The 23892-nt window shown below is 42.1% G+C and overlaps 1 long non-coding RNA gene across 1 annotated transcript; it reads right to left on the bottom strand.

Moving 5' to 3' along the window:
* Positions 1-195: 195 nt before the first annotated feature.
* On the bottom strand, positions 196-22868 carry LOC122665022. The gene is made up of 4 exons (XR_006333417.1): positions 22858-22868; positions 17597-17602; positions 12593-12598; positions 196-374 (listed from the first exon to the last, which is right to left on the bottom strand). It is a non-coding gene; the product is annotated as an uncharacterized LOC122665022 (long non-coding RNA).
* Between the last annotated feature and the right edge of the window lie 1024 nt (positions 22869-23892).

The raw sequence follows: 23892 nt of genomic DNA, 5'->3' as shown, positions 1-23892 counted from the left end.
TCTTGTAGCTTTACATAAAGAACATGAAGAGTTCAATTTAGAAAACTAATGTTTCCTTAGTAGCATACAAGAGCCTTACAGTGACAATTAACAATAGTACTCAAAGCTATCAAGCATTGCATGGGGTCAAACATATAACATTTAGTACACAAATTGATTCTCAAACGCTGTAAAATCCACAGATCCAAGAGCTCAGTAGTCAAACCTACAATGAGGGGAACCCTCTTTAAGTTTTTCACCAAGGCTATTTCTTGGCTTTCTCCAACTGTAAGAAGCTTATGGTTGATCTCCATCATTCGATCCAACTTCCTCTTGAACTATAGGTTCTCAACATCCAGAACTGCTGGGAAAATCCTAGCAGTTGTACGGTTGGTCTGCAACAACAAAGTCGTCAAGAATCATCCCTATTCTAGTTTAGTTGAATATCAAGAAAAAAAAAGAGCAAATTACTCAAACCTCCCCTGACCTTTCTGACAATTTAGGGAACCTCCCATGCCCTTCTGACAACTACTCAGACCTCCCCTACTTTTCAAACTGGGCTCCACTTAGCCCTAGTCCATTAGTTTTTTAACACTAGGTAACAGATAAATTTAAAAAACCTACAAAAATAGAGAATTATACCTATTTTCCCCTTAGGAAGTTACCCTATTGCCCTTATGCCCTTTCCCCCTTTTTTTTTCTTCTTCTTCCTACTTCCACCCCTCTGCAACCCCCATTCGCCGTTCTCCACCATGCATGCATCGATGGAAATTGGTTCCATCTACATCTACGATCCTCAGAATCCAAAGCAAATATTCTTCTACGAATGCAAATTGAAGGAAGGGATCTGTCAATGGGGATACGTAGTGAATCCCTAAAAAAGTTTAATTTGAGTCATGGGTTGTCACCGTCGCGGAGACTTGAGTCTTCTGCTACCAATAGTAGTTAGTTGAATTGATCAGACTTCAGAGTTGAAAGAGAACAACAAGACCACTTAGATAGCTGTGATAATGAGAATGTAAATAATAATAAGCAATTAAAGTAGTATTTCATCATCAACGTATCCAATTTTGGAACAATGGCGCTTCAGGGATTTTTTATTGACATTCAATAGTTGGTGTTTCTGAATCGTAAAAGGAAATGCTCTGGAGCATTCTACCAAGGTTCTACCAAGCTGAATTAATGGTGATGGGATCGATCTCAGTCGATTTTGATTCCAATTCAGCCACAATCAGTATTAACACTAAAAACCCAATATGAATCCATTGGAATCAGAATCAAGATTGGCCAATTTTTAATTTTGATTTGCCGATTCAAGTGATCAGATTTGAATTTTTAAAAGTCATTCAACCTCAAAATTTGCCAAAGTATGAGGGCTAGATGTTATTCTACCATTAACCGACACCTTGAATCCATAAGGTTAAGAAAACCTAACCATCCTTCTTCACCTTGTTAAAATTGTATTTTGGAATTTGATTCTAGGGCCTGTGTGGATGGGTTGCAAAGGAGAGTGGGGGTTGTAGCCTGCGTGGATGGGGTTGCAGAGGGGTGGGAGCAGGTAGGTTTGCAGGAGGAAGAAGGAAAAAAAAAAGAGGAAGAAGTAGAAGAAGAAAGGGAATTTTGGTCACAGGAGGTTTTTACTAACACCGTTAACGGACTGGGGCTAACTGAAACCAAGATTGAAAAGCAGGGGAGGTCTAAGTAATTTTTGGAAGGGCAGGGGAGGTTCTCTGAATTGTCAAAAAGGTCAGGGGGGGTCCGAGTAATTTTCTCAAAAAAAAAAAAGGCAAGTTGGTTCTTTGGGCAAGTCAATGAAGACAAATTTGATCTTTCCAATACATAGGAAAGGAAAATGGTTAATCAAGATCTGCTCCTATTCTTGAAATCAAACTAATATGCCTATAAAATGGGTGGAAAAAAACAAGCAAAACAATTCAATGTATCTTAAAAACAAAAGGTAAATTTATGTTTACCACCCCTGTGATTTTAAACTATTACGTCTACCACCCCTAGAATTTTCCTAACTACGTCTGTACCCCTGAGTGCTAACTCTGTTAGTTTTAATTTGAAAAGGCAGTTTTGCCCTTCCCTATTTGTTATTAATAAACTAATCCCACCCCACCCCGTTGCATACATACCCACCTGGAGCGAGAAAGGTTTTGGAGCACCTGCTGCTCCGGCGAGGCAACCACCTGCTCCAGTAACGACCACCTCCTGCTCCAACGGGTAACTTCTTCTTCTTCTTCTTCTGCTACTCCTTTTCAATCAAGCTGCAGCTTCAACATTGCCACAACTGCAGTATCCTTTTCAGAAGAGCTAAGCTAACGTTGTGCTTATGGTTGTCTCGGAAAGACCAGACTTCATATTGAAGCTTCTTCAAATCTCTATAACTAAATGTGGCTTCTCTCATTGTATCTACTTTTTTCTCTGGCCACTCAATAAAATCCTTGAGAACAGCCCTCTCATCTACCAGATAAGATAGTTCCTCTTCTAGCCATCTCACTGTTAGTTCACATAGATCAAGATCCAAATAAACTAGGGTTTGGATCATACCTGAATGTGTACGAAAACGCAACGAAAGAAGGATCAAAAGCCAAGCTTATGGTTACGAGCACAAGAGCGAATCTCCACGATCACAATCTTTGAATATCTGGTCAGGTTTCTCACAAAGAGAACTCCACACCACAAATCCCTGGGAAGAGATAGAATCCCAAAGAGAACATAAAACTTGGAGAGAGAGAGAGAGAGAACTTTTAAATTAGGTTTTCAATGTAACTGGCCTTAGGGTTAGAGGCTGTCTATATAAAGCCAAAACCCTAAGTCCTGCCCCCCTTTTAGATTCACTATAGGACTCTGCAAGAGGGGGGAAGAGAGTCAACCACTTCGCTGGCCTGATCTCTCCCCTCTCATGTGGGTTGGCTTGGCTAGCCCTTGTGGGCAGTTCGAACCGGGCCCGAGGCCCATATCGTCTTACATCTCCCTCTCTCAATTGTGTTACTCTTCATACAGGAAATGGGGCGTGCGACCTAATGAGATAATATAGGGTAGGAATACTATATCAAGCTTCCATCTAACCAATATAATACATCACTTGCAAACAATCTCGAAATACCACAAACAATCCAATTACACCAAATCTATCACTCTCGATCCCTCATGATGAGCAGTGCTAACCCTTTGTATATAATGCACTCATGACTATGTTGATCACAAATACGACAAGTCGCCTGGGCAATGAGTCACAAAACAAAGGTGTAATGTTAGATGGTTTTCCCTGAGCCCCTCATGTCAATCCAATTATCTCCAACAGCTTTCTCAATCGTTTCGCACTGGACCACATCATCCATGATCCTAAGGAGAACGTCAAAGTAGCGTCATTAGATGTCCTCTTCATGACATTGTCTCAGTTAATAAGGGTACTGTGGGATTAATATAATCTATGTGGCTCACACAATGATGAAGCAGGGATCCATTCAGTTACTCTCACAGTCGGTCGGTATAAGCAAATGCCGTATGATATGCATGCTATAGCGCAACTCCCACTGAGGTGGGCATGTCACTTACGAAAATATAATTGCCATATGGATCTTAGTCTAGTTGCTACTTCAAGCGCCTAACCTAAGTTTCTAGCGCAGTCACCCTAATGGTTTCTGCCTGTAACCTCACATCTGGCTTTCCACAGGCTACATAAAAGTGTGGTATCTTCTAAGTTGGACAAGATAAGGTCACATCTTAGCTCTAACTACTGCGCCTTGAAGCACAAATGCTTATAGGCTCATCTTGCTCTCTATCTACAAGCGCTAAGGTGAGTCACCTGTGTGAGTGGGTCAACTCAATGCCTGGTGACATCTTTACAATAATGAATGTATACACACAAAATTTCTCAAACAAATATATACTCATAAATAAATGTAAGAGGAATACTAATAAATGTCCATCCATAAAAAGTGTTCTGAAAAATACACATCATATTCGCTTGAGTCCCAGGTTCCTAACATGAACTAGGAAAACATCTCTAACAATAGGCTTTGTCAAAGGGCCAGCCAACATATTTCCAGTGGAGATGGGCTGCAGAACAACTTTACCTTGCACGACCATATTTCGAATGTAGTGATACTGTATATCAATGTGCTTGGCTCTACCATGAAACTTGGGGTCCTTCACAAATGCAAGCGCTGTCATGCTATCACAATGTATAAGCACAGCTTTGTCTGAGTGAGAAGAAACACTAAGTCTCTGTAAGAACCTTTTGAGCCAAACGGCCTCCTGAACTGCTGTCGAACATGTGACGTACTCCGACTCCATCATGGATAGGGCGATGCAGGTCTGTTTCTTGCTACTTCAAGTAACAGCTTTGCCTCCTAGGACAAACGCATACCCTAAAGTGGATTTACGCTCATCTTTATTACTAGCCCAATCAGCATCACTATAGTCTCTCAGTCTCAAGTCTGAACCACTGAAGATGAGAGGTCCGTAGTTCCACGTAGGTATCGAAGGATTCTCTTTACTGTCTGCCAATGAACTGGTCCTGGGTTACTCTAGTAATGGCTAACTATGCCAACAGCAAAGCATATATCTGGGCGCGTGCACATCATCGCATGCATCAGACTACCTACTGCTATCATATAGGGTATTTTGGATATTTGGTTTCTTTCTTCATCAGTCTTAGGGCACTGGTCTAGGCTCAAAATGCATGCCTTGTCCATTGGGGTGTCTATAGGTTTCAAGTTGTTCATATGGAATCGCTCTAGGACTTTCTTTATGTAAGTCTCTTGAGACAAACTAAGAAGTCTCCTAGTATGGTCCCTCACAATCTTTACACCCAACACAAAGTTGGTCTCACCTATGTCCTTCATCTCAAAAGTAGAGGACAACCACTCTTTAGTGGCAACAATCAACTCAATGTCATTCCTAGCTAGTAAGATGTCGCCAACATATAAGGATAAGAAAAGGAAACCTTCCTTGTACCGTTTAACATACACGCTGTAGTCTTCTTCAATCATGTCAAAACCTATAGAGGTAATGGCATGATGAAATCTAATGTACCACTGCCTGGACGATTGCTTAAGGCCATAGATGGAACATTTGAGACGGCATACTTTGTGCTCTTGTCCCTCCTTCTCAAAACCCATGGGTTGAGCCATAAAGATCTCTTCATCCAATCTCCATTGAGAAAAGTAGTTTTAACGTCCATTTGGTAGAGTACCAAATTCAACTTTGCGACGATGGCTAGAATGAGGTGAATTGAGGCCATTCTCACCACAGGGGAGAATGTCTCATCATAGTCTACACCTTCTTTTTGGGTATATACCTTTGCTACAAGGCGTGCTTCATACTTGTCAACTGAACCATCTACCTTGCACTTGACCTTCAGGACCCATTTATTTCCGATGGCTTTGCGTCCAGGCGGAAGGTCAACCAACTCCTAGACTTGGTTCTTACTCATAGAACTCAACTCATCTTCCAAAGCAGCTTGCCACATTTCCTTAGCTGGAGAGGAGAGTGCCTCACGTATTGAGGCTGGCTCATCTTCATCCCTTGGAACACAGACAAGGGCATCCCCCTCAATCTCAAAGTGATGATAGGGAACGTGTCTACGTGCGCTCCTACGCTTAAGGGGATCTTGACCGGGTTATGTGCTTTCACTAAGTAGCACACTCCCACTAGGCTGATGATCACTCTCACCCTCTCTAGCGATCTCATGATGAATTATTGATTCCTTAGCCTTGCTAAGAGTAGGCGAAACATTTTCATCAGTCTTTATCTCAAAGAGATCTAGATTTTTGCCAGCATCACTAATACTAGGGAAATCGGTCTCAAGAAAATCAACATCGCGGGACTCAGTCTCAGTCATTCCTCCGTCTTGATGTTCACCATATATTACATAGCCTCTTGAGGTATCGAAATATCTTATACGGATATTCTTTTTAGCTCTAGGGTCAAGTTTTTCAAACTTATGAGAGTTACTATGAACATATCTTGCACACCCCCATGGTCGCATATGCCTCAAAGTGGGTTTTGTACCTTTCCACAATTCATAGGGAGTGGAAGGAACTGACTATGATGGCACGCGATTAAGGATATAGGCAGGGGTCAAAAGAGCATCCCCCTAGAAAGATATTGGGAGGTTGGCTTGTGCCATCATCGATCTAACCATATCCAATAGTGTCCTATTCCGTCACTCCGCTATGCCATTTTGTTGTGAGGTATAAGGAACAGTTAGTTGTCTGGTGATTCCTTTTTCCTCACACAATTCTTTAAACTGGTTTGACAGATGTTTACATCCTCGGTTAGTGCACAGAGTTTTTAAACTCCTACCGTGTTGATTCTCAACCTCTGCTACAAAGCATTTGAAGTAATCTAATGCTTCATAGCGATGAGCGATCAAGAAGACATAGCCATATCACGAAAAATCATCTATGAAGGTAAGGAAATGAGAAGCACCATGACGTGCCTTCACATTCATTGGTCTACGGATGTCTGAATGGACAAGCTCTAGGGTCTGCGTTACCCAGATTGCCTTTCTAAAAGGCTTTCGATGAGCCTTACCAGCTAAACATGGCTCACATGTCGGTAGGTTGATTTTAGCGAGTGGGTCAAAAGACCTTCTCTAGCTAACTGTCCCATCCTATCTCGACCTATGTTTCCCAGTCTAGCATGCCATGCAATTGATTCCAAACTAATATCAGTATTAATCACAAAAGACGAAGAAGCAACCACATGAGTTCTCAAATCTACTTTAATAAAACCATTCTCAAAAAAACATTGTCCAAAATAACTACCATCCAAACATATCTCAAAAGTCTCACCATAAAAAATAAATGAATAACCTAAAGTCAAAAGTGCAGTAATAGAAAATAGATTACCTTGGATTTTCGGTGCGTATAACACATCATGAAGAAGCATGATGTGCCCAGTGCGCAATGTGAGCTAATAGATACCAACTCTTCGAACTGCTTCACTTGTGCCATTCCCCATGTACATATCCTGGGCGCCATCTGTTATCTTTCTATGATCTACGAACCCCCTTCAATCACGCGCAATATGTCTTATTGCTCCTGTATCCACAATCCAGTTAGATTGGATTTGGGCAACCAAAACATATGTACACATAAAAGTACAAGGAGAGAGGGACAGAAATGGTACCTTCTCTACTTCAGTGCAATCACGAGCGAATTGCCCCATCTTCTAATAGTTATAACACTTGACCTTGGTGATGTCTCTCTTTCAACCTCGCTCACCACGTTTGCGCTTGGCAGATTTGCCTCCACTTGGTGCAGCGTTTTGAGCCTGTCGCTAATTCCCTGTGTTCCTTTGTCTCTTGCTTTTAGACCCAAAAGTCTTGCATTGCCCCTCTTAGGAGACAAGGGTATGCGATTGGATCGTCTCTAGGCGCTCCGCCTCTAACTCCACATGAGTGGCAATGTCATTGAAAGTTTTGACACTATCATTATATGTGAGAACCACTTTCATTTGGGCCCAGGAATCAGGTAACATCCTTATGATAGCTTGAACCTACTGCTCAATGGTAAGGTGTAGCCCAGCATCACCTAATTTTCAGATCATGTCTTTCACAACCCTAAGGTGTTCAACCATGTTGTGCTTGGGTCAATACAGTACATCTCAAACTTCAAGGACATGGCCCGAAGCCTTGTAGTTGTTGTACCACCACACTCTAACTTAACCTGGTCCCATATGGACTTGGCAGTCTTGCTTTTTTCATACTGGCCGAAGAGATCATCGTGCATCGAGCTTAACATGATAAAGCAAGTACTACGGTCTCTCTTAAACCAAGCCTCATATGCTTCCTTTTCTTGACGGTGATGAGCGGTAGTACCCTCATTGGGTTTAGCCATTTCAGTGGTCAAGTGTTCAAGGTAATCTTGTTCATTAAGTAAGAACTTCATCTTACGGTGCCACATGTCATAGCTGTTTCCATCTAACTTATTGCCTTGGTTTAGATCAACAACATCATTCTTGGTAGCCATCACTACAATGTGCAAGGGAGGACAGTTAGTATACATTGATAAAAAAAAATTATTCAAGAAATCCTAATTAAAATTAATGGTTCCCTCTTCCACACGGTGAGACAAAAAATTTTGTTAGGCTCATAATCAAATCTCACAATGTGTGGGATGGGAACGTATACTTTTAATTGAGTTTGAACAAAAATAGGAGGAAAGGGCATCTCCAAAAGAGTACAATTTTTAGAGATTTCTTTGATCACCAAGAAGTCTATTCAACCATCTTGAAGCAATATGACCCTCAAGCTGCCACCGTCATAATCGGTAGACTTCGGCTCATTCCCCATGTGATCTCCTACATAATTCAGCATAATTACATTCCTAGAGGAGGTGATCGAAGCAAGTGTCTCACTCCTCAAGCCTGTCTCACTTATTGTGTGTACTCTTCTACCCCTCTTTGTCTTCCTTTCTTCACTATGTGCTATATGGAATCTTGTGCTCATCCCTTAAAGAACACAAATCTCCCATATGGACGCCTTCTTACCCGGCTTTTCAAAGCCTATGACATTGACCTCTCTGGTGAGGAGGAGTCAAAGGTAACTTTTCAACACATCAGCCCGAATAGCTTCCATACTATAGCCATTCCTCCTCCTACCGATGTATTCATTGAAGAAGAAGAAGATCTAGATGGAAATGCCCCTCCTCCTCCAGCTCAAGAAGGATTTCCAGCCTCACTACAAGATTGGGTATCCTCTATGAATGATTACATGGAAGACACTAACACCCGCCTTGTAGCACTTGAAATTGGTCAAGAAAAGATTGACGCAGATTTGGCTTCTCTACGCCATGACTTGAAGACCGGCTTCGATTCCCTAAATGTGCGCCAAGATAAAATCCTCATTGCAGTTCAAACTCTTGCCTTAAATCTTGGCCATCTCACTCTTGATACATCGGGAGCAACTCCACAAGGACCTCCTCCACCTTTTCCCGGTGCCTCTACTTCCATTTCCCCTCTTCCACCTTTTGACCTTTAAGGGTATTTTTTTTCTTTTTGATAATGCCAAAGGGGGAGAAGAAGTTGGAATTAGAAGTTGTTTGATTTTTAAATTTTAAATTTATGGCTAAGTTGCAATGCAAGGCTTGTTTATGCTTGTTTATGCTTATATATTGTAATTGCTTTGTAATTGCTTGGTTTAAGTAAAATAAATTGACTTTTTAAATTGAATTGCTTATTGCTCCTTACTCTCCTTTATTTATTTTTTTGTGTTATTTGTCATCATCAAAAAGGGGGAGATTGTTAGGGAAATGACCCTACATTCCACACCCTCCAAGTCATCCCCATGATGATGTTTTGATGATAACAAATAAGTCTTGGACTAATGCTTTTGTTCTAAGTGTGTTAGAGTCAAAGCATAGCACCAAGTGAGGGGGAGCATATACAAGTATTCAAAGATCCTTAAGAAGATTGGAGCTTGGGTTGGAGAAAGTCAAAAGAAGACCTCTTGTGAAGACTTTGTATAAATTTAGATATTTGTGTAAATTTTCCATTTCTTGAGTCACACTTGATGTAATGCACACACACACGCATGTATGCATCTAGAATGACCTTAGGAGGCCATTTGACCCTCTAACTATGTGACCAAGTGGTTTTGAAATACCCAAATTAACCCCCAAGAAAATTAAGCTGAAATCACACTGTTGCCCAATCCGGTATACCGGTTCCCAATCCGGCATACCGGATCAGGGGTAAAATCTCAGGAACTACTCACAGTGTTTAACTTAAGCATGCTGGATGAGATCCAGCATACCGGATCCTTGAGGTACTGCAGTGTACACTGATCCGGTATACCGGATCCCCATCCAACATACCGGATCACCTATAATTGTTTAAATTATATCCGTTACTCTTATTTTTAAAAGGGAGTTAGGTAATCCGGCATACCGGATTCCCATCCAGCATACCGGATTACTTATAGAATGTGGATTCTTTTCTTATTTGGATTCTTGAATTGGTTCTTAGCCTCTAGCCTATAAATACCCCTCTTGATTAGTGTTCTAAACACTACAATAGTCACCAATTAAGAGCTCTAAACAATCAAGCACTCCCTAGTGAGATTATTCTTTCAAGATCAAGAAGATCGAAGAAAATTCAATCTCATCCTTACTCCCTCATTGCATACTTGCATCCAAGCTGCATTGACTAAGAGGTAGCACTCATTCTACTAAGTTTTTAAGGTAATCCTAAACTACTTAGTACTTTACTTAAAGTTGTTGTTGAGTCCTCTTGCTCCAAATCAAGAGAAGGAGTCTTCTTGCTCACAAGTCAAGAGTAGTTATGTTTGAGTCCTCTTGCTCAGTTTCTCAAGAGTAGTTGTTGTAAGAGTCCTCTTGCTCACTCAAGATTCTATATAGTGAATTCTCTCTAAGGTGAGAGGAGTGGACATAGGCACATATTGGCTGAACTACTATAAATCGCTTGTGTCTTTTCTTATTGCTTGTCTCTACTCTTCTCTATTTCTTGTATTAAGATTTTATTTTCGCATTATTGTTTTAATTTTTGAACCTACACCTATTCACCCCCCCCTCTAAGTGAATTTACAGATGGTGCCTTTTTGGCTGGTCTAGAAGTTCAGTCGGTAGATTATGACAGTATTTGAACAGAGGAACCTGAGTTTGTGTCAGATGAACACGACAACGGTTGCCCCTGTGATGATTGTGCCTACGGGCACTAATGTTGTTGAGGATTGTCCCCACTTTTGATTCTTTTGGGGCTTTGTGCCCATTATGACAATTTTTGTAATAACTTAATAGTATTTTGAGTAGTTATGTCATGGTCAGTTGGTAATCAGTGTTAAACTATTACTGTATCACCTAGCTGGCTGAACATATTATAACTACTTTATGTAAATATTACTTTCGCTCATATTAACTCTAACAACGAATGGAATATTATTTCTTTTTTCTCAAATGTAATTATTTGGGTGGGTCCTTGGTTGTTGACTATGGTTTGGGACACTGTGTCGTTGATCCTGGTAGGAATTGGGGTGACGCGTGTCATCCTAATCACCCTCTTGACTGTGCTTATTTCCTAAGATTGGGATAAGGGCGTGACAGTGTGGTATCAGAGCATGATGCTCTGCACCAAACATGGTCCACCAAGGACTCTTGATTTACTCTGCACAATAGGGTCTAAATTAAAAGCTTCCAACAAACATAATTGAAATGTGTGCAAGACATAGGGAGAAGACTAGCTAGGGTGGAATTTGGGAACTATAGAAAATAATAGGGGCAACATTAGAATTAAAGAGCTAGTATATATATAGCAATATAGGTTCCATATACATCCAACTGTTATGTTTACTCAACCTCCTGTGGGGGCGAGCAAACCGCATACAACCCAAAAAGAAAAACTCCTAAAATTACAATTGGAAGAACCATAATTACATGCTTGCTCAAAAAAAAAAAAAAAAAAGAAAAAAAAAAGAAGGAAAAGTCAAAGAAAAAAAGCCAAACTAAAATATTGTTCAGAAACATCCATCCCGACCACAAAAAAACATCAAACAGAGAAAGTCAAAATATAACTTCTGCAGCCCCGGGGTCTAGTCCCCCATCTCATCATCACTCTCCCCATCCTCTTCATCGTTGCCTTCATAATACAAGTAGGCGTTGATGTCGTGGATGTCCTTCTCCACCCTCTTGAACCGATGATTGTATGAAGCGAACTGTCCATAAATGCCTGCAAACCCCTGCACCATGTCTGAATTAAGCCTGGCCATGTTGGTGTTCAGCTGGGCAAGGGCATCTAGGACAGCGCCCATATCTGAGGTCCTAAAACTGGAAGCTCCAGTAGTAAACTATACTGGTGCTCCTCCCTCCTCATCACCACCACTCCCCTCTACACCCTCTTCCTCACCACCCTCTGGGATCACTAGCTCCCCATCACTGTATGTGTTGCATTTGATCTTCATTCGGGCCAGGGAATTTCACCCAAGAGGTTCCTTGAAGCTCTCAAAGGGTGGCTCATTCTCCAGGTTGACCTGGAAGTGCTCGAAGATGCGGGTAAGAAGCCTTCCATAGGGCAGGGTCTTCTATATTCTAGACTTGAACTGAACCTGCTCCTTGTGTTTGACTATGATGTAGGGCAGACTCACTTGAACACCTTGATACAGACATAAGCCTAGGGTTGCAGACATGAGTGAGGGTTCAGTGTTGTGCCCCTTAACAGGAACAAGGTTGGTCTTGGCTATCATGGTCAAAATCCATTGTGACTTACCAAATGTAGTCAAATTCACTCGATATGTGTACTTGTCATCGGTCAATACGGAGATCAGATATTAATCCTCTGTCCTGGACACACAAGTTAAAGGATCCCTTCTCGGTGGGTGATAAACACGGTTTCCAATGGAATTGATCCCAAGAATAACCCCCAGTTCAACCTCATTGAAAGATATCCTGACTCCCTTCACAAAGGAATTAATTCGAAGCCTCCCTGCTTCCTCCAGAATGACTGACATATTGGAGTAGAAGTGCCCAATCAACTTGGGGTAGTAGTACTTGGGCAAAGTCAGCATGTTGAATCACCCCAAGTTCTCAAATCTTTGCCCCACCTTAAAGGCAATTAACTCCTCTACAATGACATCCCTTCCCACCTCAATCTTCCTGTCACAGAGTTTTCGAGTGTATAGGCTTTCCGCCTCTGCTGACACAAAGAAGTTGGCATCAAAGTGGGCTAGGGCTGGAGCTGGTAGTGCTACTGCTACAGGAGCCCTGTTTCCCCTAGTCTTGGGAGCCATTTCACTCTAAGTTGCCTACACATACAAATAAAAGAAAAAGGAGACAATGTGAGTGCTTGGTCACTCCAACTCTAACAAAAGTATGGAGATTTAAATGTAAATACAACAAATGAGTGATCCATCTTCATATAAAATATTACAAAGAGAATTAATAGGAAGAAAAATCCCAATAAACCCTCCATAAAATCAAATATAATAATAAAGATCAAACACAAATTATGCAAGCAACATGCTTGTAAGGGAAATCAAAAGAGGAGTAAAATATACCCAAAGCATAAAATAAATCCCTTCTCAAATGGCAAAAATTTGGGAAATTTCTTTTAATTCCCTTTGAGGCATTGACAATAATGCTAAACAAGTAATAGTACATCTAAAATTACAACAAACTCATGGAATGTGGGAAGAATAAAAAAAATAATAATAATGCATTCATGTCACAAGACTAATTACCCAAAACAGTGGGAAATTTTTGGTTTTGGCAAGGGTTTGACTAACCCTAGCCCTAATCGATGGGTGTAAACATGGTAAGACATGTTTATCAATGGATTGGAACTTAAGGAAAGCCTAGTTAAAAACCCTAGGTGAAGACTAAAAACAAATCAAAGAAACCAAGATGGGAAAGGATCTCATACCTTGAAGTAAGAAGTTTGGATTTGAGGTTGAAGGAGTCTAAAATCCACAAACCCAAGGTGTAAAATCTCGAGCGGACAAAGTTTGGGCTTCCCTTGCTCTATGCCTCCGCCTCTCCCAAACAAGCCAAAGTTAAAATGAGCGCGGTTGGTATTCTTATCAAAAAATTTCGAACGGATGCACGACCGGACTCACTATCGTGATTCCGCCCATGAATCCGTTGAGTATAAAAACCTGACCTTTCGTTTGTTGAATTGCACGGACGAACGAACGGAACCATGATCCAAGGATCCGTTCGTAGTTCCGTTCGGCTCGGTCTTTTGGGCCAAAATGAAACACCTTGAGAACGGACAAACAAATGGATTCACGTTCCACATCCATCAGTTAGTCCATTCAGTCTAATTTTGCGACGGAGTCACGAACGGACTCAAAAGATTAGATCCATCCGTGAATCCGCCCATGTTCTAAAGGGCTATTGGCCTATATTTTTGGCTTAGCCTCACTCTTAGGGCCCTAGTTTTTCTTGTGTGTTGGTACACACACCTTGTATAAAAATTTTGTGCTCATTTCCCTTGAGGCCCCTTACCTTGCATTTATTTCCCTTGTTCTTGTGCTAGCATGTGATGCATCTTAATTATATCAGGTGCTAAATCATGATCAATACCCGCAACCGGAATCGTTCCCCTCCTAGGGATGACACCGGTGATGTCTCTGAGGAAGGTTTGCCTACACCGCCTCCAGTGAACACTAATGTGGATGTTGCGGCACTCTTGGGGAACATTCTACGAGATATGCAAAGGGAACATCGGGAATCCCAAGATGAGCATTATACTTTCATGCAGAATGTGACTGCCCAGCTTCAAAATGTTGGTCGGGAAGGACCAAGAGTGCCACCTCCGGTGCACGAAGTCCCTAATCCCACAGCTAATACCACTCCTATCATTCCTACTCCTGGGCCAGCTGCAAATGAAGTCCCTGCAGTGCAAGTATTTCAAAATCCACCTCCTCCTGCTTTGGCTGCCTTACCAGTCAGAAATGTGGTGCCAGAGTGGGCCGATGCCTCTAAACTCTCAGAGAAGTTCCAAAAGCATCGTCCTCCTACTTTTTACAAGTTGATTCATGACTCTATGTTCCCGGCTACCTAGATATGGGATCTAGAAAGGATCTTTGAGGTACTACCGTGTAGTGACATTGAGAAGATTTGATGTGCCACTTTCGAACTTAGAGGTGACGCTGATGCATGGTGGCGTTCCTCAAAGGAACATTTCTGGGCCAAGTACCCAAATTGGGCTCAGTTTATAGAAGCCTTTCCCGAGAATTACTTCCCAAGGAATTTTTGAGAGAAGAAGAAATTGAATTCATGAGCCTCAGCTAGGGATCCAAGTCTGTCCTGGAATATCAACAGATCTTTGAGGAGTATTTCTACTTTGCTCCGACACACTTGAAGACTGAGGAAGTGAAAGCGAGAAGGTTTGAAAGGGGGCTTAAAGCCAATTTGAGTACTTCTATGGTACTACACAAGTACCCTACCTATGCGGAAGGGGTTCAAGCCGCTAAGTTGATAAAAGATTAGCAGAGGGAGAATTATAGGGCCATACAAGTGGATAAGAGGCCAATGCCATCACATGATTCTAGGGGACCTAATAAATTCCAAAGGAGAGGGGTTTACACAAATGTAGCCCCAATTCAGTCTCGTAGACCTGATGTGGCCTAGGTGCCTAAAGCCACATCTGCTCCTTATTATGGGCCCCAGACTCTTGTTTGTTACAATTGTAAGGAATTCGATCATACGATCAAGGATTACCCACAACCTCGATAACCAGGTTCGTGGCCAGCTGTGAATTCCAAGGCGCCCCATGTAAAGACTGCTGTTTGCCCACTTATTTCTCCTCCAGCAAGCAAGACTCAGGGGCAAGTTTATTCTGTTACTCATGAAGAAGCCCAGTCTGACCCTAGTGTCATCACAAGTATTGTACTCAACCACTTTAGTAAAATTCCTTATGTTTAGTTTATCATGTTTGGCTATTCGGTGTTTATCAGGCATGATTTTTGTGTGCTCCTTACCTACCTATGTATTATTTGACTCGGGAGTGTCGCACTCCTTTATATCACCTTCGTTTGCCAAGAAATTACCAATTGAACCAGCCAGTATGGAATAGAAGCTAATAGTTTGTACACCGACTGGAAGCAAGGTCGAACGTGACCAAGCCTTCAACTCTTGCCCTATTCGAGTAAGCGACCATGGACTTGAGGCCAGTTTGATAATTTTAGATATGAGGGACTTTGATATCATTCTGGGAATGGATTGGTTGTCCACTCATGGAGCTAGCCTGATCTGTGCAGAGAGGAAGATACTCTTCAAGTCAAAGGAAGGCAATGAATTTGTGTTCAAGGGCAACAAAAGTAAAAAGCCTAAGAAGACAATCATTTCGGCTCTCCAAGTTCAAAAGCTATTAGCACAAGTTTGTCAATGTTACTTAGCCTCCATGATGGACACTGAAGCTAAGATTACACCTATGAAAGAGATAAGTGTAGTATGAGATTTTCCTGATGTCTTTTCGGAAGACCTCACATGGTTGCCACCAGACCGGGAGACAGAATTTATGATTGACCTGGTGCCCGGTGCCCGGTGCTGCTCCAGTGTCTAAGGCCCCATACAGAATGGCCCCATCAAAATTGAAAGAACTTCAAGGGCAGCTTAATTATCTATTGAAGAAGGGCTTCATCAGGCCAAGTGTTTCCCCGTGGGGTGCACCTATTTTGTTTGTAAAGAAGAAGGATGGTAGTATGCGTATGTGCATTGACTACTGTGAACTCAATAAGCTTACGATCAAGAATCGGTACCCGCTGCCTAGGATCGATGATTTATTCAACCAATTGCAAGGCGCAAGGGTATTCTCCAAGATTGATCTCCACTCGGGGTATCATCAATTGAAGATCAGGGGTGGTGACATCAGTAAAATCACGTTCAGATCGCGATATAGACACTACGAGTTTCTGGTTATGGCCTTCGGGCTGACCAATGCCCCGGTAGCTTTTATGGAATTAATGAACAGGGTGTTTCACAACGTGTTAGATAAGTACGTCATCGTGTTCATTGACAACATCCTGGTCTACGCCAAGAGCGAAGAAGAGCATGCTGACCACCTTTGCTTTATGCTATTGCTTGAGAGAAAAGCAACTGTATGCTAAGTTTAGCAAGTGCGATTTTTGGTTACAGCAAGTGGCTTTCTTGGGTCATTTGATTTTTGCAAAGGGTATTGAAGCTGACCCCGGCAAGGTACAGTCCGTAGTTGACTGGGAGACATCCAAGAATGTAGTAGATATTCATAGTTTCCTTGGTCTAGCCGGCTATTATAGGAGATTTATTGAGAATTTTTCAAAGATCTCTGCTCCTATGACTCGACTGACCCGGAAGGAAGTGAAGTTCGAGTGGTTTGACGACTGCAAGAAGAACTTCCAGGAATTGAAGCAACGATTGATTTTGGCTCTAGTACTTACCATTCCAAATGGTACCAGAGGGATGGTAGTTTATTGTGATGCTTCAATGATGGGCCTCGGCTGTGTTTTGATGCAAAATGAAAAGGTGGTGGCCTACGCTTCTCGTCAGCTGAAGGATTATGAAAGGAATTACCCAACTCATGACTTAGAGTTGGCGGCTGTGGTCTTTGCCCTGAAGATCTAGAGACATTACCTGTATGGAGAGAAGAGTGAGATCTACAGTGACCATAAAAGCCTCAAATATTTTTTTACTCAGAAGGAACTCAACATGAGACAGAATCATTGGTTAGAACTCTTGAAGGACTATGATTGCACCATCCATTACCATCCTAGTAAGGCAAATGTTGTGGCGGATGCTCTTAGTCGGAAGTCCCAGACCTTATCCATAGCATCCTTGGCTGTCACTAAGGAACTTGTGGAAGAAGCTAGACGGATGGATTTGGAGTTACTGGTAGAGGGTGTTACTCGATCTCTAGCAGCCTTATCTGTGCAATCAACCTTGGTGGAAAGGATTCAGTCAGCTCAGGCTTTAGATGAACGCTTTCAGGAAATCATTGAAGCTATCCAGGGTAATGCACAGTGAGATCTAGATTCACATTGATAGATAGCGGCGTTCTCATGTTTAGAGATCGGCTATATGTTCCTAAGGACAACCAGCTAAGGGAGGAAGTGTTGTCTGAAGCACATGATTCTCCCTATTCAATTCACCTAGGTAGTACTAAAATGTACAAGGACCTGAAAGGACACTACTGGTGGAGTGGAATGAACAGGGATGTAGCTGAATTTGTGGCCAGGTGTCTCACCTATCAACAGGTGAAGGCAGATCAACAACGGCCCTATGGCCTTTTACAATCATTGCTCATGCCAGAATGGAAATGGGAATATGTCACCATGGACTTCGTCACTGGACTACCTCGTACACCCAGAGGTGTTGATGCTATGGATAAGTTGGTCTGCTTATACATTGATAACGTGGTTTGCCTGCATGAAGTTCCAGTTAGCATTATCTCGGATCGGGATCCTAGGTTCACATCCAAGTTTTGGGGTGGACTCCAAAGAGCTATAGGTACCCTATTGAGTTTTAGCACTACCTTCCACCCACAGACTGACGGATAGTCGGAGAGGACTATACAGATATTGGAAGACATGCTTCGAGCCTATGCCGTTGATATGCAGGGCAATTGGGATGAGCACATCTCTCTTATCGAATTCGCGTACAATAACAGTTATCAAGCTACTATCGGGATGGCTCCATTTGAAGCTCAGTATGGGAAGAAGTGTCATACTCCATTATACTGGGACAAAGTAGGTGAGCGAAATATCCTTGGGCCAGAATTACTCCAAGCAACCTGTGAGATGGTGGACTTGATCCGTGAACGAATCAAGGCTGCCTAGTTTAGGCAGAAGGGCTATGTAGACCAAAGGCGGAAGGATCTAGAGTTCCTTATTGGTGACAAGGTGTTTCTCAAGGTGTTGCCTACCAAGGGCATGATGCGGTTCAGCAAGAAGGGCAAGTCAAGCCCGAGATATATTGGGCCTTATGAAATTCTTGTGAAGATTGGACCGGTGGCGTATCAGTTAGCACTTCCACCATCTTTGGATGGCATGCACGATGTCTTTCACGTGTCTATGTTGTAAAAGTACGTACATGACCCAAGTCATGTTCTATCTCAAGAACCACCGGAGCTGGCAGCGGATATGTCTTATAAAGAACAACCTGAGAAGATCCTGGACAGCAAAGTGGTGAATCTCCGCAATAGACCTATTCATTATATGAAAGTGAAGTGGTACAACCACCTAGAAGAAAAAGTGTCCTGGGAAGCCGAGGTGGAGATGCGAGCAAAGTATCCCTCCCTTGGATTCTTACAAGGTAAGATAAATTTTGAGGATGAAACTTTTGTAAGGTGGGGAGGATGTTACATCTGCCCCCGGATTTGCTATTAATTATAATTTCTCTCTCTTATGATGTATAGATTCTGCTGCCGTATGTTGGTGAGGTATTTTTACTTGTGGTCAAACCTAGCCATAAGATACTTGACCAGTTCACAAGCATACTTGTGGAGGAGAGGTTCCTTAATCGACAGTGGGGAAGATTTAACGATGGTGATTTCGTCGACCATCCTCCTAGCACGAGTCCTCAGAGTGAAGAGTACCAGAGGGTGTTTCCTATGTCCCCACACCTAGACACCTCTTTCAAAGATGAGCTTAGCATCACAATTGGGAAACTCTTCAGGATTACGAAGGACACATCTTGATGGTTGAGGGGTAAGATACTACCCTTATGAATGTTAGTGTACCTTCCCCTTGTTGGCCTTGAAGTGTGGGCCAAAGCCCAGTCAATTCCTTGGGGTTTTGCCCTTACAGTAGCAACGGATGCACGAACGGACTCATAAAGACCACATCCGTCCGTTAGTCCGCCCATGCTATTTTAGGCTTTTGGGTGTTTCCCTCCTATGGGACCCACACCCCATGCCCCGGGCATCCTGCCTAGGCACCTAGACAAGGTGGGCCCCACCCTTGGTCTCCTTGGCTTGTGGGTGTGCCATATAGGTGGACCCACTTGCCTAGTTGGCTTTTAAATGAGTTTTGACTCTTAAAGCCCAAGCCAAATAGGCCCTAAGTGGGGATTAATTATAAAGGCAAAACTTGGTCATTAAGACTCATTTACTTCTCCTACCTACCCAAAACATTGGAGACTTGGAGAGCTTTGAAAGCTTTGGAGGGAAGACTGGAGCAGCTGTGGAGGTGGAAGCCATCCATTGGTCCATTCTTGAGGTGAATGTCCTCACCTTTCTCCCTCTCTTTTCCATTTTCTGGTTGGGGATTCCTTTGGGATCGATCCTCAGCCTAGGGTTTCTCTTGGGAACCCAATAATCTCTAATTAATACCCAATTTGAGACTCTTTTCTCCTCCCTTGCTACCTTCATGTCTTTGATGACCTAAATTGCTGTTCAAAGCATTGAAGACCTAGATTAAGTTTGGGAAAAACCTTGGAGTTGGATCCAATCCCTTGAATCCTCTAAGTTCTATAATGGGATACAAGTCTTGGACCCCTAACAAAGGATTTGACTCACCTCCCTAGCCCTAGGACCCTTATGGTTCCATGGATTAAGGGTTGGAGGTGGAAATCTTCTCAGATTTCAAAGGAAGAGTAGATGGATCCATGAGCGGATCCACTGTCGTGTTTCCGCCCGTTAGTCCGTCCGGTATAACCTAGCTGTTTAGCCTGGCTGGAGCCACTAGCAGACTCACTGGGTAAATCTGCCTGTAGCTCAATTCGCTCTCGAGAATGTCTTAGGGTTTGGACGGATGCACGAGCGGATTCACTTGGAAGCTCCACCCGTGAGTCCGTTCGATATGTTTTCAGAGTTTGGCCTGGACGGATCCAGGAATGGACTCACCTGGCTGCCTCCATCCCTGCATCTGCCCTTGCTATCTTGATCCAAACTTCAAGTAAATTGTTGGGACCCCTCATGGGATCCACCTATACACTTCTAACTATCTTCTCATGCATCCTCAGACTTCAGAATCTATACGGGAGTACGTGCACCAAGGTAAATCTTACTAACACACTGAACGATAAGCAAGCAAACTGTGAGTGGGCTTTGGGTGAAGTTTGCGCTTGATATATAATATACAACTATATACATTACATGATGGTTTTTATGCTTGCATTCATTCTTACCATGTTGCATCTTTGCATATAAAACCATGTTGGATACGAATTGATGAAATGTGGATATGTTACTTTGCTTCATTGTATTAGCTTATGGTGCCACGTATGCCGGTGTCGAAACCCCAAAAATTCTTATTATATTCATTGCTTGCCATCCTGGTCTGTATGCGCCGTTGCGTGCTGGTATCTGGGAACTAGATGGAATGGGACATTGATGCACCCAGAATACCTCTCGTGACGATAGGATTTGCATGTAGAATATCTATGGTTAGGACTCTTATTCCCTTATGCTACGACCCTTGCCAACAGGGGTTTATGTGTTGGATAGTTTGAGCACATGTTGCCTGTGGAGGTGGGAGAGGCCAGGTCAGGGGTAGTGATGGCTATCGGGGTTTGCCACTGGGTCGTCTGATGGCTTCTACCAGTGTAGGCTCCCTCGTGATAATTGAGGTATCACTGGGGTGATAAGTTAAGTCACCCTCAGTGTCTCCCGAGTTATCACAATAGCATATACCATGACTTAGACTGTTTGTTAGGTGGAAAAGATATTTAACATTACATGCATCATGGACTATGTGTGATTGTGTGTTTGTACACTCCCCTTTTCCCTCATTGGCTCAATGGAGTTAACCCCTTGTGTACACAACTTTTTAGATTTTGATGCAGATGGTGGCTTTTTGGCTGGTCTAAAAGCTCAGCCGATGGATTATGACAGTATCGGAGTAGAGGAACCTGAGTTTGTATCAAAAGAACACGACGTCGGTTGCCCCTGTGATGATTGTGCCTACGGGCACTGATGTTGTTGGGGATTGTCCCCACTTTTGATTCTTTTGGGGCTTTGTGTCTGTTATGACATTTTTTGTGATAACTTAATAGTATTTTGAGTAGTTATGTCATGGTCAGTTGGTAGTCCGTGTTAAACTATTACTCTATCACCTAGCCAGCTAAACATATTGTAACTACTTTATGTAAATATTTGCTCCACTCTATTAACTCTGACAACAAATGGAATATTATTTCTTTTTTCTCAAATGTAATTATTTGGGTGGGTCCTTGGTTATTGACTATGGCTTGGGACACTGTGCCTGGTAGCAATTGGGGTGATGCGTGTTATCCTAATCACCCTCTTGATTGTGCTTATTTGCTAAGCTTGGGATAGGGGCTGTGACAATTGGGGTTAGGGTTTTCGATTGATTCAAGCCGTAATAGATCAATGACACTATTTTAGCAGGTTTTGTTTGCATATTATGTCTTTTATTGAATTTAAAATTCTTTTTAAAGAAAATCTAGAGATTAATTATCAAGTTTACCATGCCTAGTTGAACTATTTTAGTTGTTTCTAGGTATTGGTTGGGATAAAATTCTCAAATCCTCACTACTTTGGGAAAAACTTCAAAGGCATGACTAATCCATCATATGCCCAAAAATTTCATAGAAAATACTTCCATGGACACATCCTCAAGCATGTTTCCTTGTTCATGTGGTTGTCCATATTGAATTTGAAACTCATCCCTTCCCCTTTTACTTTATGATAATCAATCCTTGTCTCTCGTTGGAATTCTCCTTTACTCCATTTGCTTGTTTGATATTTGATTGGGGATGCAGGGTAGACAAAATATAAATTGTCCCTATTGATTTCATTCCTTCATGCTTATGCCCTAGGGATTTCATATGGATTATATATATATATATATATATATATATATATATATATAAATCTTGTTTCTTTTCCCCAATAAATCATGTTTCCAATGGTAATCACATCTTATTTTCTCATTGTGTAATCCTTCTCATCCAATAATCTACATACCACATAGGCATTTGCATCTATAATTATACTCACCAATCATATCTTATTTATTCCAGTTTGGCTCATTTATTGTTGTCTTTGGGTGGTGTCTTGTGCGTAGGAAATACCCATGGCTCCTCGAAGGGCGAAGTGATTTAGCCATAGTGGCAGCTCCCCCTATCGCCTACAATGTGGGGAGGTTTATATCGGCGGTGTCACACCCCAAACCACCCCTGGGAGGATTAGGTAGGTGACCCGAATTGCATAACGGCAATCCGCCAAATCCCACGGATCTAGGAGCAGTGCTTACATTCATGGAACCAAATTCATTCACTTTACCAAAGGCAAGATCAAAGTGTTGCAGATGAACTACAATTTCAATAATAAAAGGAAGCATAGTGATACGGAGAAATGATGATAATATATACATAAGAAAGTTTGCACATTTCCCACCAACCCACAAACATAGAAACAGAGCTGACAAGAACAGAACTACGTACATAAATATATACAGGGTGAGCATACTCAACCCCAAAAAGGAAAAGAAAGTAAAAACTACAACAGGACCACAGTCAAGACGGGAATAAACTCCTAACAAAAACAAAAAGGAGTCCCCACAACAAAAGCATCAGAAGCACTCCTCAACGGTCTTCATTAATGATCACCGAGAAAGTACGTAGGATCGGTATGACCTCCGTCGGGGTCCACACCAACATCATTGTAACAACCAGGACTCTCCTCCTCGAGATGAGCCTCCAGGCCACACTGGCATCTATCTGCAAAATCATCTAAGAAAAAAAAAATAATGTATAATAGAGTGTGAAGCGACCTGAGCTCGTGAGCAAATAACATCAATCATGCATGCACATGCAATCACAATTCACAGTTCATATGTTCCTACATGATGTGCAAGTTCAGTTTATTATTAGCTACCTAATAATACAACTAAGTTAGGTCAGTGCTACTACAATCCCCAATACATGTATCCCTAGTGCGGGCTTCTAACCCCTTCCCGTGATACACCCATTGAGTTGTCGGAGAAGACCAGTCAACTCCCGCATCAATCACCAAGGTCAGCCCGACCAACCCTCTATGATTAACCTGTGGGACAATCCATTTCATTTCTTTCTTTTCTGGCTTATAGCCCGGCATATAGCTCATATCACCATTTCGGTGTTCTATTCATTCCTTTTTCTCTTTTCTCATTTTCTGATGGTCGCCCCCATAGGCATCCAACACCGTAACCCCTGTTGGCAAGGGTGCGTATCAAGGGTGATGAAACTCTAGCCCCATGTCTATATGGCATCGTATGAGTCAGGTGGTGTCAACCGCATCCCATACTACGGGCTACCATAGGCCTCATTTCCAAGCCGACTACGTCATCTAGTCTAACAATCACAATCATCATATAAGAATTCACCGTGTTGATCAACAAACAGTCATTATGCAGTGATTTGAGTAGTTTGAACTTAAGTAAATAACACAGCATATATAATTCAATTCTTATTAGCCGGCATAACATCATAATTACACATGCACATATGATAGTATTATTCACCC

The sequence above is a fragment of the Telopea speciosissima genome, chromosome 6 (assembly GCF_018873765.1).
Source record: "Telopea speciosissima isolate NSW1024214 ecotype Mountain lineage chromosome 6, Tspe_v1, whole genome shotgun sequence".
Taxonomy (NCBI): Eukaryota; Viridiplantae; Streptophyta; class Magnoliopsida; order Proteales; family Proteaceae; genus Telopea; species Telopea speciosissima.
This window is presented reverse-complemented; position numbering and strand designations above follow the sequence as displayed.